Source organism: Anolis sagrei, chromosome 6, assembly GCF_037176765.1.
Source record: "Anolis sagrei isolate rAnoSag1 chromosome 6, rAnoSag1.mat, whole genome shotgun sequence".
Lineage (NCBI taxonomy): Eukaryota > Metazoa > Chordata > Lepidosauria > Squamata > Dactyloidae > Anolis > Anolis sagrei.
In genome coordinates, this window is record NC_090026.1 from 42,652,807 (window position 1) to 42,666,438 (window position 13,632).

The following is a 13,632-nucleotide window of genomic DNA, read 5'->3' on the forward strand; positions in this document are numbered from 1 at the left end:
TTCATTCTGTAGCATGCCACAATTTAGTGATAAGGCATGCCAAGCAACCTGAGATTTGTTGCTATAGAACAAATCTATCATTGGTTCTGGGGAAGAAATAACAACAGGATTTCATAAGAACTTTGTCAGCAACTCCATGCCATAACTGTTATCTCGCTGTTTGCAAAACTAAACCCGTAGACCTGGCATGTGGCCTGGATTGTACCACATCAGAGAGGAGGGAGGTGGTTGCATGCTTGAATGCTCCTGCACATAAATGAGAACTTCAGCATGCCACCAAGAAGATTAGGTCATACTCTTTACCACTGATATGCTATTCTACCTTAGTGCACATTATCCATCTGTCTGTCTGTCTGTCTATCTATCTATCTATCTATCTATCTATCTAAATGCGCTGTTCGTTTTGAGTGACATCATAACTCAAAATCCCCTGGGCGAATTGCTGCCAAATTTGGCCACAAGACACCTACTAACCCAAGGAGTGACCATCACTCAAAAAATTGATTTTGTCATTTGGGAGTTGTAGTTACTCGGATTTATAACTCTCCCTAGCACTGGCAATGAGCCCTCCATGTGCCCAAGTAACAGGGTAGCACCTGGAAGAGCTGCCCCATCTGTTATATATGGTAGGTAAAGTCATGCAGGATGCAAGTCCTAGCCTACAAACAAAGAGCAACTCCACGAATAATGGAATTGAACCAACCTTAACACACAGGACTCCCATGACCAACAGAAAACACTAGAAGGGTTTGGTAGGCATTGACTTTGAGTTTGAGAGTTGTAGTTTACCTACATCCAGAGAGCACTGAAGGCTCAAACAATGAAGGATCTAGACCAAACTTGGTATGGATACTCCATATGTCCAAATATAAACACAGATGGTGTTTGGGGGGGGGGGGGGGACCTTGACATTTGGGAGTTGTTGTCACTGGGCCAAACTTTCCACACAGAACCCCCATGACCAACAGAAAATACTGTGCTTTCTGGTGGTTTTTGGCGACCCTTCTGACACCCCCCCCCCCCCCCCGGGGTCCTGACCCTCAGGTTGAGATATGCTGCCTTAAGGCCATCCAGTCCAACTCCCTTCACCAGGGCAAGAAAACATAATCAAAGCCCTCCTGACAAAGAGCCATCCAGCCATAGATATAGATAGATATGATTCACACACACATGTATATGACAGATATAGTATCATAAATATGAAAGGAACCCCTAAAGAGGGACAATTATATGTTGCATGTTCCAGAGTAGGCAAACCAGACAATCTCCACATCAACACTGGCAAAGAAACAACAAGAAATAGTGTTTACCCACAAGCATAAAGAAATTACATATATTAGAAACCAACACTTTCTCGCTTCTTTATTTTTCCAGATCACCAGACTGGGCCACAGCAATGTGAGGCAGGGGATGGCTAGCTATTTATATGAAAGGAGAGTAGGTTTTCTTTTAGATTTAGGGCTAAAAATGAAGTAGTAGGCAGGTGAATCTTCGCAAGGTCACAAAGGAGGGTCAGAAGTGCTACCAGGTGCAGATTTGGGGGAAAATCCATCTAACAAGGTTACAACACAAGGCAAAGCCAGGAAAAATGCCATTTTCCTTTTCAGCAAGCTTCAAAATGAATCCAACAGCTGCAGCCATTCCTGCTAGGACTTGCATCCTGCATGACTTTACCTACCATATATAACAGATGGGGCAGCTCTTCCAGGTGCTACCCTGTTACTTGGGCACATGGAGGGCTCATTGCCAGTGCTAGGGAGAGTTCCTTCAAAGCCTTCCACCACTCCTGTCTGCACATGTACCACAAATAGGTTTGCCAGGCAACATTGGTGCTCCATTCCTGCCCTGATCCAAATGGCATGATAGGCATGAGTGCACCCCTCCCACTTGGTTTGTGTGTGTGTGTGTGTGTATCGGTATGTGCAATACACATGCAAGTACTTTTATACTGAGCCAGAAAACTCTGCCACAAGCTGGATAGAGATGGCAGCTCAAGCTTTAAAGTCAAAATACATACAATGCCCCCACAACAATCCCGTTCTCCTCCTCTAGTCCTGTTCATCCTAAGATTTAGCTCTCTGTGTGGAGACACAAGGAAGCCTACCAGTTCCTCAAACTTCTAACCCGGTAGCTCCCAATCTGTGGGTCCCCAGATGTTTTGGCCTTCAACTCCCAAAACTCCTAATAGCTGGTAAACTGGCTGGGATTTCTGGGAATTGTAGGCCAAAACACCTGTGGACCCACAGGTTGAGAACCACTGCTCTAACCCAAAGTTTTCCAAACATTTCACATTTGTGGCATGCCATTTTTAAACATGCATCATTTTGTGAAACGGTAATTCAGTTTTACTAGTAAACCAGGATTTAAATCTATCGCTTATAAGAGAAATGGACACATAGATACGTTGTGACAATTAAATGTATGGGGACATGACATTTCTCATTAAAATATTACATTTCTATCTTTAAAAATATATGCTTTCTTGGTTATTTCACACAGATCCAGAGTGCAAGACATCTATACAATGCAATCAGCACACTAATGTGTCGTGACACACCATTTGGAAAGCTTTGCTTGAGCCAATGCCCTGAGATGTGACAACCCAAAGGACCATGCAGATTCACAGCTGAACATTTGAGGACTGAGGTTGAATGACCCACTTGATTTTATGCTCAGACTAGTAATCTAATCAGCTGTTTCTATGAGTAATCTTCTGTCAGATGACCTGAACTAGTTCAAGCTGTATCACATGATGTAGATCAAACACATAGAAGAAAAGGAGATTGCACCACTATCCCTCCTCCTAACCTCCATATACTTACTGGCATGTAAAGACAAGTCATTTGAAATTATATGGAGAAAATGAGGCTCTTGAGCACACGAGAAGAACCTACATGTTCATGATTTTCACACACATACAGTGGTCTTTCACATGGGAAATTGGCTTCCTTTTAACTGCCATAGTTGCATCCTACAGAGTCCTGCCATCTGCTGTTTCAGGAGGTACCAAATCCCTCTGGCAGAAAATTCTAAATACCTCATGAAACTACAAATCTCAGGATTGTATAGAATGCAACCATGGGAATTAAAGTAGTAGGTGTTTTTATGTACCAGTCCCCCAAGTGAGAATATGGAAACAGAACTGGCATATCTGATTCTGTATTATTATTATTATTATTATTATTATTATTATTATTCTGACACAAAACCACAGTATGTCACAGCAAACGAGATCTATATGCTGGATTTCGTATCACAAAATCACAAGTCGAACACTTCCCAAGAGTCTAGGACTGTGTGATGTATTTTCGAATGATGCACAGATCCAAGTAAGGTAGCCTTTTGCAGTTGACAGATTGTGATTTTGTCAATGTTTATTGTTTCTAAATGCCAGCTGAGATCTTTTGGCATGGCTCCCAGTGTGCCAATGACCACTGGGACCACCTGTACTGGTTTATGCCAGAGCCTTTGCAGTTCGATTTTGAGGTCTTGATAGTGGCTGAGTTTTTTCCTGTTGTTTTTCCTCAATGCGTCTGTCACCTGGTATGGCGACATCAATAATCCAGACTTTTTTCTTTTCCACAATCGTGATGTCTGGCATGTTGTGTTCCAAAACTTTGTCAGTCTGGATTCGAAAGTCCCACAGTATTTCTGCATTTTCATTTTCCACGACCCTTGCTGGTTTATGATGCCACCAATTCTTTGCTGCTGGCAGGTGGTACTTGTGAAATAAGTTCCAGTGCATCATTTGGGCCAGAGTTGTGTCTTTGTTTGTAGTCCGTCTGTGCAATTTTCTTGCAACAGCTGAGGATATGGTCCATGGTTTCATCAGCTTCCTTGCACAGTCTGCATTTTGGGTCATCAGCTGATTTTTCGATCTTGGCCTTAATTGCATTGGTTCTGATGGCTTGCTCCTGGGCTGCAAGAATCAGGCCTTCTGCCTGCTTCTTCAGGGTTCCATTTGTGAGCCATAACCAGGTCTTCTCCTTGTCAACTTTTCCTTCAATTTTGTCAAGGAACTGCCCATGCAATGCTTTGTTGTGCCAGCTGTCAGCTCTAGTTTGGAGGGCAGTTTTCTTGTACTAATTCTTTGTCTGCTGTGCTTTGAGATTTTGTGATGATGATTATGGCTTTGAAGATTTATTTCTTATTACTTTAATCCAAACAGTTATCTTTATGAAATTGTATACATTTATAGTGAAAAGAAGATCCAATCTATTCATTCCTTTTCATTTGTTCAATGATATTCTTGGGTTGTTATAGGTTTTTTCGGGCTATATGGCCATGATCTAGAGGCATTCTCTCCTGACCTTTCGCCTGTATCTATGGCAAGCATCCTCAGAGATAGTGAGGTCCCCACCTCACCTCACTACCTCTGAGGATGCTTGCCATAAATGCAGGCAAAATGTCAGGAGAGAATGCCTCTAGACCATGGCCATATAGCCCGAAAAAACCTACAACAACCCAGTGATTCCGGCCATGAAAGCCTTAGACAATACAATGATATTCTTCTCTTCAACAACTGATGACTGAACGGTCTGCCCTTTAACATTGTTTTTTTAATGTGATAGTTAAATGAAATTATAGTCTACTTTTAACATCCACTGAATTATTCCTGACCTATTTATTTTATTTTACTGCTTGAAACTGAGAATTTGCATTCCTTCTTAATTAGCCGTCAGGCAGAAGAACATCTTGTCCGTAAGTTGTTACGTGTGCCCAGAGATTTGGTTAGTTCTGGGGCAGGGGCTCTCTCATTGCAGTAGTCATGAGCAGAGAGAGATACGTGGTTGGGAACTGGATGGGTCAGATGAGAAGAAAGGGCAGTGAGACAACAACAAACTAGTCCATTTTTCATCTCTTTTTCCAATACAGTGGATCCTGATTTGCCCTGTCAACTTGCCCTCTGGATTTGCATTGCTGCTTTTTAGTGTCAGGTCAATTCAGAGTATGCTTACTACCATACAATCCTGACAACAATAATTTTGTCTAATTTTGGAAGTTAAGATGGTCGGATCTGGTTAATACTTGTATGGGAGACCCTAAGGTCAGGGATCTCTTAGTAGGGTTAGGAAATTATCAATAGAGAATCATTATTACCAGTTAGAATTGACAGTACTATGTTAAAAGGACAAGTGGTGTCACTCGGTAGAAGGCAGCTTTTTATATTCCGCTTGGTACCCATGAGTAGATTGTCAAAGAAAATGACTACTTGGTGTGTATGTTGGATGAGTTGCAAGAAGAAGAGTTGATCTCTTTCAGGTATGAGTTGCAAGAGGGGGAGATTATCTCTTTCAGTCATGTTTGAAATAATGTTTGAAAGAGATATTGCTAGTCGGATTCCCTCTCTATCTCAGGAAGCCAGTTCAGACTATAAATGTATTTATGTAGTGATGTTTCTAGATCTGTGGTTCCCAACCTGTGGTTCGTGGACCACCACTGGTCCCAAGAACTAAAATATGGTCCACTGCCTCACCGTTACTACACCATTACAACAAGAGCAACTGGTCTCACGAAACCCTCGGGGATGTCAAGAAGGGAGAGGCTGATTACCCACAAAAGGCACAACAACAAGCCTCCTGACTGTTGCTTCTCCTCCTCATCCCTTCCCCTGAGTGAAGCCATTCCATGTGGCACCTGGAAGAAGAGGCACCTTGATATCTTCATTTTTAGGTCTGTTCCTTGGGTTATTTGGGGTGCTGATTCAGAAAATTGCACTAGATAGACACATCACCTCTAGATTATTAAATAGGGTTTTCTGTGGGGGAGCAAATGGTGACTACTGGATGGCATATGTTCTGTATCAGAAACTAGAGCTAACTTGGTCTCTCCAATGCGATTTTCTGAATCAGCACCCCAAATAAACAAACTGAATCTAAAGTTGACCAAAAACTGATTCATAACCCTTTTCGTACTAATGTTGGAAAGTTGGTCCCTGGTCAAAGTGGTCCCTGGTCAAAAAAATGATTGGAAACCACTGTTGTAAATAGACTGGGATCTTGATCTCGCCATGCCAAGAATGTTGGTCTTGAAGTTGAGGATGTTCTTTCAGAAGGACTAACAACCATGACAATATTCCCTTGATAGGGACTGCTCAGGATTTCATGCCCTTAGTCACTGTCACAACCAGGAATGGTTGTGGTATGTAGTCACCTTTCACCTATGACATAATCCAATCTGAATCAATGCCACTAAAAGGCAAAAGATATGAAGAAGGGGACTCTGGCTTGATAAAGGCAGAAAACAGCAGTTAGTATTTCATTTGGGCTCCAATACAGATTAAATGGAGACAGTGGTAGACATTGTACAGGACATCATCAACATGACAAGAACCACTTTGTGTTGTTTTACATTGCTGTTGTCTTCTGTTGGCATGGGAAGCAATGGCAACCTTTGTGCCTTAACAAAAGACCCATTGGTAAGTAGCTCTCACTGCAAACCTTTCAGACTATAATCTTGAATGGACTTCTCCCTGACTTTTTAATAGGCTGGGACTGTGCAGTCTTTTCTTGCAGATCTGATTGCTCCCCTGTGCTCACTTATGGTGATCCATGTCTAACTTATTTATTTCTTTTGCAGGTTCAGCTTCAAGGCTGATAGAAGAGATTACAGCAATGGCTCAACAATAGGCCCATTGACAAGTGCAAAGTTCAATTTGGGCTTGGGCTGTGCGCACACGCACACACTCTCCAAACGTATCTATTTGTTTGGAATGACTTATGTGCACACATGCTGTCTAAACATATATATGGGTATGTATGTATATAAATGTCTATAAAAATAAATACAAACATTAAAGAACCTTCAATCAAAGCGAGATGAGAACCTCTATAACAGAAAAAATAGTAGAGCCCAAACACGATCTGATGATTTCCATAAGAGTTAAGTCTACAATAAATCCCTCACCACTAGATCAGAGTTTATCAAACTCTCCTCCAGTTGTTTTGGACTTCAGCTCCCACAATTCGTAACAGCTGGCAAAGTGGCTGGGATTTCTGGGAGCTGAAGTCCAAAACACATGGAGAAGCACAGTTTAAGAAACATTGCACTGATCATTGTTTAAATCTACCATATATACTCAAGTATAAGCCGACCCAAATATAAGCCGAGGCACTTAATTTTACCACAAAAACTGGGAAAATGTATTGACTCAAGTATAAACCGAGGGTGGGAAATGAAGCCACTACTGCTCAATTTCAAAATAAAAATAGATACCAATAAAATTACATTAATTGAGACCTCAGGAGGTTCAATGTTTTTTAATATTTACATATTTACAGACAGTCCAACTCTGATAAAACCATTATTCTAGCCTCCTTCAATGTTAATGTGCTTACATATCCTTCCAATCATAATAAAGAGAGCAACATAATAAATGTAATAATAACAATGATAGTGTAAAATAATAAATGTAATAATAGAGAATAAAATAATAAATGTAATCTATATAAATAAAAATGTAATGTTCGTTTGTGCTATTCACAGAACTCAAAAACCACTGGGGGAATTGACACCAAATTTGGACACGATACACCTAACAACCCAATTTATGTCCTCCACTCAAAAAACCCCCCAAAGAAACAGCAGAAACCCCAAAAATCCACACAAGGGAAGAGCGGCAGTTACAGCATTGAGAGCCAAGTGCTTGCGCACGCATGGCCATACAAACAGAACTGGTACAGCGAGCGGCACCGAGCTCCCTCCCTCACCGCGGCAGGGAACTTCCTTCCTCACGGAAGCATGACCCTTTCCTCTTCACCTTCCTCCTTGCCTGCTGTGGCGACAGAGGAAAGGGAGAAAGGAAGAAGGGAGGAAAGAAAGAAGGAAGCATAGGAAAGAGGTGAGAGCGCGCCTTGCACAGCCTGGGGGATAGAGAGAGAGAGAGAGGCAACCTCCTCTCTCCCCTCCTCTTGGCTCTTCCCATTGCCTTTGCAAAGGTGGGCACTTCCAAGACTTCCAGCCCCCACCAAGCTTCTGAGGCAGGAGAGAGTCTGAAGGGGGACCCACACAGAGGAAGAAGAGGAGGAGGAGGAGGAGGAGGCAGAAGCACAGGCAGCAGTAGCAGCGGACCCCAGGCTCAGAGCCCGTCACAGCCGTTTCCGTTGCAACTTGGTGGGGATGGTGAAGCCAAGCAAAGCAGGGGGGAGCCAGGAGCTGGGGGGGGGCAGAGTCTGACCAATGAGGGGGGTCTGCCCCTGTCAGGGAGGGAGGACAGTTGGGAAGGTAGCGTAAAATATCTATAGTCCCACAATTTGTTCACGAAACAAAACACACAATAGCATATCCACACTGTGTGTGTGTGTATAGGTTAAAGCTAAAGGTTTCCACCTGACATTAAATCCAGTCATGTCCAACTCTGGTGCTCATCTCCATTTTTTAGCTGAAGAGGCGGCGTTGTCCATAGACACTTCCAAAATCATGTGGCCACTGGCATGACTGCATGGAGCACCCTTACCTTCCTGCCAGAGTGGTACCTATTGCTCTACTCACATTTGCATGTTTTTGAACTGCTATATGAATTGAAAATCATTCTATCTATCTGCCTTTTACAACTTGGCAACATACGCATGTTGGCAGAGCAACAGTGAGTGCGTATGGGTGTGTGGAGTTGTGAAAATGTAGTGGAATTAATGCACATGCAAGATCGTCCCCACAATAACCCCTCAAGACATGCACTCCAGCAGAGCCACTTATTTCCCGCGTGACTGTGTGTATTTGAGGGGAGAGTTGAGGAAATATAGTAAAATTAACATCCATGTAGGCATTCTCCACCACTTCCTTTCAACATAGATATTACCATATTATCCACACCGATATGTGTATGCGTGTGTGTGTGTGTGCATGCACTACATCTCCCCCCAAAGAAAGGAGGAGACAAAGAGCAAGGGAAGGTTGGCCACAGCAACGCGTGGCGGGTACAGCTAGTAAAAATAAAAATAAATAGAGTAATGAAATAAATATAATAAAACTAATACTAATAACAGAGTAAAATAATAAATAACCTTGGCTCGAGTATAAGCCGAGGGGGGCTTTTTCAGCCTAAAAAAGGGGCTGAAAAACTAGGCTTATACTCGAGTATATACAGTAAGTGTGACTCACTACTCACCAACTGATACATCATTACATTGTGATTTTCTCCATCATGTTAAACTCAAATTAGCATAGAGGGGATGGGGGGGGGGGGGGCAAGTTTTACCATCTTTGCTCTCTGTTCCTCTTTAGCTGTTACATCTTAGCTTCTACCTCATAAGGACAGTGTTTCAGGATAGGTATGGCGAGACTTTTAGCCTGCATGAACTATGCTAGTTTTCAACAGATCTTTGAGATCCATCCACCAGTTTGGTGCAAAAGACATTTCCATACCCTCCAACAGTCCGATTCAACAATGCCAGTCTCAACTGATCCCGTTGTCTCACTTTTGAAATGTCCCTGTTTCTCTCTCCTCCTCTAACTTTCCTCATTGTCTTCATCTTACCTCAGCTACAGCAAACTGAATTCAAATTGCACATATGTTTGGCACTCAATGCAATTTGCCTTTCCCAGTAGGCTAAGGAAAAAGCACACTGCTGCCACCTAGCTTGTGTATTCAAAATAATACAATAATTATAATGAAGAAAAAAATATATAAACTTATTAGTATTTCAATGGGAAGTGTGGGCCTGTTTTTGGCTGATGAGATAAGATTGTTGTTGTTGTGTGCTTTCAAGTAGTTTCAGACTTAGGTTGACCCTGAGCGAGGGCCGGGTAAACTTTGGAGGGCCGTATCTGGCCCCCGGGCCTTAGTTTGAGGACCCCTGCACTAGACACTCAGGTTGGATAATCCAGTTTCTGAACCCTGATAATCTGCTTTGAACTGGATTAGATAAAAGTATGATAGCTGGTACCCTACATTAGTTGAGCACCGTGGGTCAGAATTCATGAAGGGAAGACATGCGCAAGACAGCACAGCGAATGAGAGATGCAGCTGTGAGGGAGAGAGGAGGAGGGGGTCTACAGCTCACAGGTCCTGCCCTCCCGGAGCCCCAGCTCCTCTACTGTTAGAAAACGGGCAGGGGAAAGCAGAAGAGGGGAAGGGGGAGAATCCAGTTCCTGCCTCTCTGTTTGCACTAGGGCCTTGTTAAAACCTTCCCCGGCCACCAGCACACTTTCCACCCTTCGAAGAAAGCAGCCCCAGCAGCTGGGAGCAGTCCAAGCGGACTTCCCTTCATTAATTCTGACACGTATTACTCAACTAGAATAGGGTTCGTAGGGTCCCAGCTATCATACTTTTGCCCTGGATTATATGAGTCTAAATTGCCAAATTGCCAGTTTCTGAACCCAGATTATCTGCTTTGAACTGGGTTATAGGAGTCTACGCTGCTATATAATCCAATTCAAAGAAGATAAACTGGATTCAGAAACTGGATTATATGGCAGTTTAGATGGGGGCTCAGTTAACCAGCACTCGTGAGGATTAGTAGATGCCAGATAAATGCAGTTTCTGGTTGCCTGAGAGTTACTATTAAAAATAGGCCTAATACTATACCCCATAATGCAGCATGCCATAAACTTTGTACTGAGTTGATATTAATAATGAAATACAGTAATTAGAAACAAATAAAGACAAACTTAATATAACACATTATTGTCGAAAGCTTTCATGGCTGAAATCACTGGGTTGTTGTAGGTTTTTCGGGCTACATGGCCATGTTCTAGAAGCATTCTCTCCTGACATTTCGCCTGCTTCTATGGCAAGCATCTCAGAGGTTGTGAGGTCACAGCCTCTGAGGATGCTTACCATAGATGCAGGCGAAACATCAGGAGAGAATGCTTCTAGAACATGGCCATATATCCTGAAAAACCTACAACAATCCTTAATCTAACAGTTTTACTGTGTTGTAAAAACAGCTTTGTTAATGCAGTATTATCTCTTTGATTTTTGTTTGCTGCTTGCTTGAGAGTTCCAGTTAAACGGTGATCTGCTGCTTATATTTTAGCCAAGTTACAACACATTGCTTTTGCATATTAAATCTGACACATCTGCACTGTCCCCAAAGTTCTGTGCAACCACTGAAGTGCCAGGGCATAAATGCAGAAATCTTCTGCCTGCGGCGCTTAGTATTACAAGATTTGGATGCATGCAACCTAAAAGAAATACAAGAGAGAGACAAATCCAATATAGAAGCTCCACTATTAAGATTCCCCTTTTGTTCCCTCCTAAATACATAACTAAAAATACCACTACCTTATTCAGAGTGAAAGGGCCTACTCTTTATCCCTGGCAACTGCAGCTTCTCTCCAGTTCTCCCTCTCTTTCTGAACTCAGCCAGAAAGTACAACCCCTTCCTTAGGTTTTCCCCACCCATTGGAAGAAACCATTCATAGGGACTGCACTTGCAAACAGCTTTAACATTAAAGAATTCTGACCCCAAAATTTATTTTGGTGCCAGACTAAAAGGAGCTCGTGGTTCAGGCCAAAATTGGCTTTTGCTTGCCCCAGCTTTTTTCACCCTCTCATTTCAGGTAGAAGTCCAGGGGGAAGAGTCCTTTTGGTGCTGCTATTTGTCCTACTAAGAGTCCAAAATCATTGCCCCGTGTCTCCCAGCTAAGGAACATTGAACACATTGTGTGGATTTGCTGACCTTGGCTAATAAGTTCAACCTATCAGTATGAAGAAATTATCGTTAATTTGTATCCCTGGGGTGCTTTCACACTGCACAATGTTAACACACTGATTCCAGTTTAGTTGCCTATAGGATCCTGGGATATCTTACTACGTTATTAGGTCTCTCTGGCTGAGAATTACTAAATAGTTCTCCCTAGGCAGCAAATTCTTGACTCTCATAGGATGGCACCATGGCAGTTAAAATGGTATTATAGTGCTATAAAACGTGTAGTGTGAACCCCATCTACGTTGTCCGAATGCCCGACCACCGTCTCCCAAAGCAGTTGATCTACTCCAAACTCAAGTATGGAAAACGGAATGTTGGTGGGCAGGAAAAGAGATTTAAACATGGGCCAACCTTAAAACTCTGGCATAGACACTGGGAGCGCTCCAGCTGGAGGTCAGCTGTGACCAGCAGTGCTGTAGAATTTAAATGGAGGGTAAAAGAGAGAAACGTGCCAAGCAGGCCCGTAGCCAGGATTTTGATTCGGGGAGGGGGGGGGCTAAGTTTGATTCGGAGGGGCTGAGTTTGATTCGGGGGGGGGGGGGGCTCAGGATCTACCCTAGCAAACCTTTTGTATCATTGTCCCAATACCCCAGTGGTTCTCAACCTGTGGGTCCCCAGGTGTTTTGGCCTACAACTCCCAGAAATCCCAGCCAGTTTACCAGCTGTTAGGATTTCTGGGAGTTGAAGGCCAAAACATCTGGGGACCCACAGGTTGAGAACCACTGTAATACCCCCATGCATATGGGATATATTGAGCATGGTGATCAGATCATGATATGAATAAACATAACAGTTTAAATAATGTACCAGCAAGGCCTTCTCGTGGACCACCCTGAGAATTTTGTAGGTGGGGCTGAAGCCCCTCAAGACCCCCCCCCCCCGGCTATGGGCCTGATGCCAAGAGGAAAGCGTGTCAAACCAACCCTGATTCCACCTGGAAACCAATGCCCTTACTGCGGGAGAAGATGCAAATCAAGAATAGGGCTCCACAGTCACCTACGGACCCACCGCCAGTACACTGATCTTGGAAGACTATCTTACTCAGACAATGAGGGATCGCCTAAATCTTATGACAAAATTCCTCTGGGATAAATGGGATGTGCACAAATAGATCCCACATGATTTGTGGAACTGTACACTGCTAAGAAAGCGATCAGCGGGTTATCTTAAGTATGTTATTGCTAGAGTTTTCCAATATTGTGTCTAATTTCACCAAAAAGCCAGCATTCCATATTTTTCACAATTCAGCAGAAGTAGGCTAGGTGCTTGAATGGACACCAAAAATTGCCTTATTTCAACCAACCATCTTGAGTGCATCAGTCAGCCCCCTCTAGTGACAGCTTTTGGCATTATTTATTTCTACCAGCAAATTCACAAAAGTACAACCCCATATCCACGGGGATATGTTTCCTAGGCTTCATCACAGAGAATGAATTCACTTTAGATCCGGTTGCTGCCTCCTGCAGAATTCTGAGGTTTGTAGTTTAGGGTCCTTCAACAGCCTCATTAACTACAAACTACAAACTACAAACCCCAGAATTCTGCAGAAGACATAAACCAGATTTAAAGTGGATTCATTCTCTAGTGCAGTGGTTCTCAACCTGGGGTCCCCAGATGTTTTTCGCCTACAACTCCCAGAAATCCCAGCCAGTTTACCAGCTGTTAAGATTTCTGGGAGTTGAAGGCCAAAAACATCTGGGGACCCCAGGTTGAGAACCACTGCTCTAGTGTGATCAGCGCTGCCTCTGCAAAATCCTGCAAATCTCTTGGGAAGACAGGGGGACAAACGTCAGTGTGCTGGAAGAAGCAAAGACCACCAGCATTGAAGCGATGGTCCTCCGCCATCAACTCCGCTGGACCGGCCATGTTGTCCGGATGCCCGACCACCGTCTTCTAAAGCAGTTGCTCTACTCCGAACTTAAGAATGGAAAATGGAATGTTGGTGGACAGGAAAAGAGATTTAAAGAGGGCCTCAAAGCCA

At 43.2% G+C, this 13,632-nt stretch overlaps 1 protein-coding gene across 2 annotated transcripts in view; it reads right to left on the minus strand.

Moving 5' to 3' along the window:
* GRB7 (growth factor receptor bound protein 7) overlaps positions 1–13,632 on the minus strand; it is a 115,767-nt gene that overhangs the window by 94,371 nt on the left and 7,764 nt on the right. Inside the window, exon 1 of one of the 2 annotated variants that reach the window (XM_060781065.2) lies at positions 11,225–11,299. The exons of the other annotated variant lie outside the window; for it this stretch is intronic. The gene's annotated coding sequence lies outside the window, so the exon portion shown is untranslated. Of the gene's footprint in view, positions 1–11,224; positions 11,300–13,632 lie in introns of those variants that run through there. 2 annotated transcript variants of the gene reach the window in all.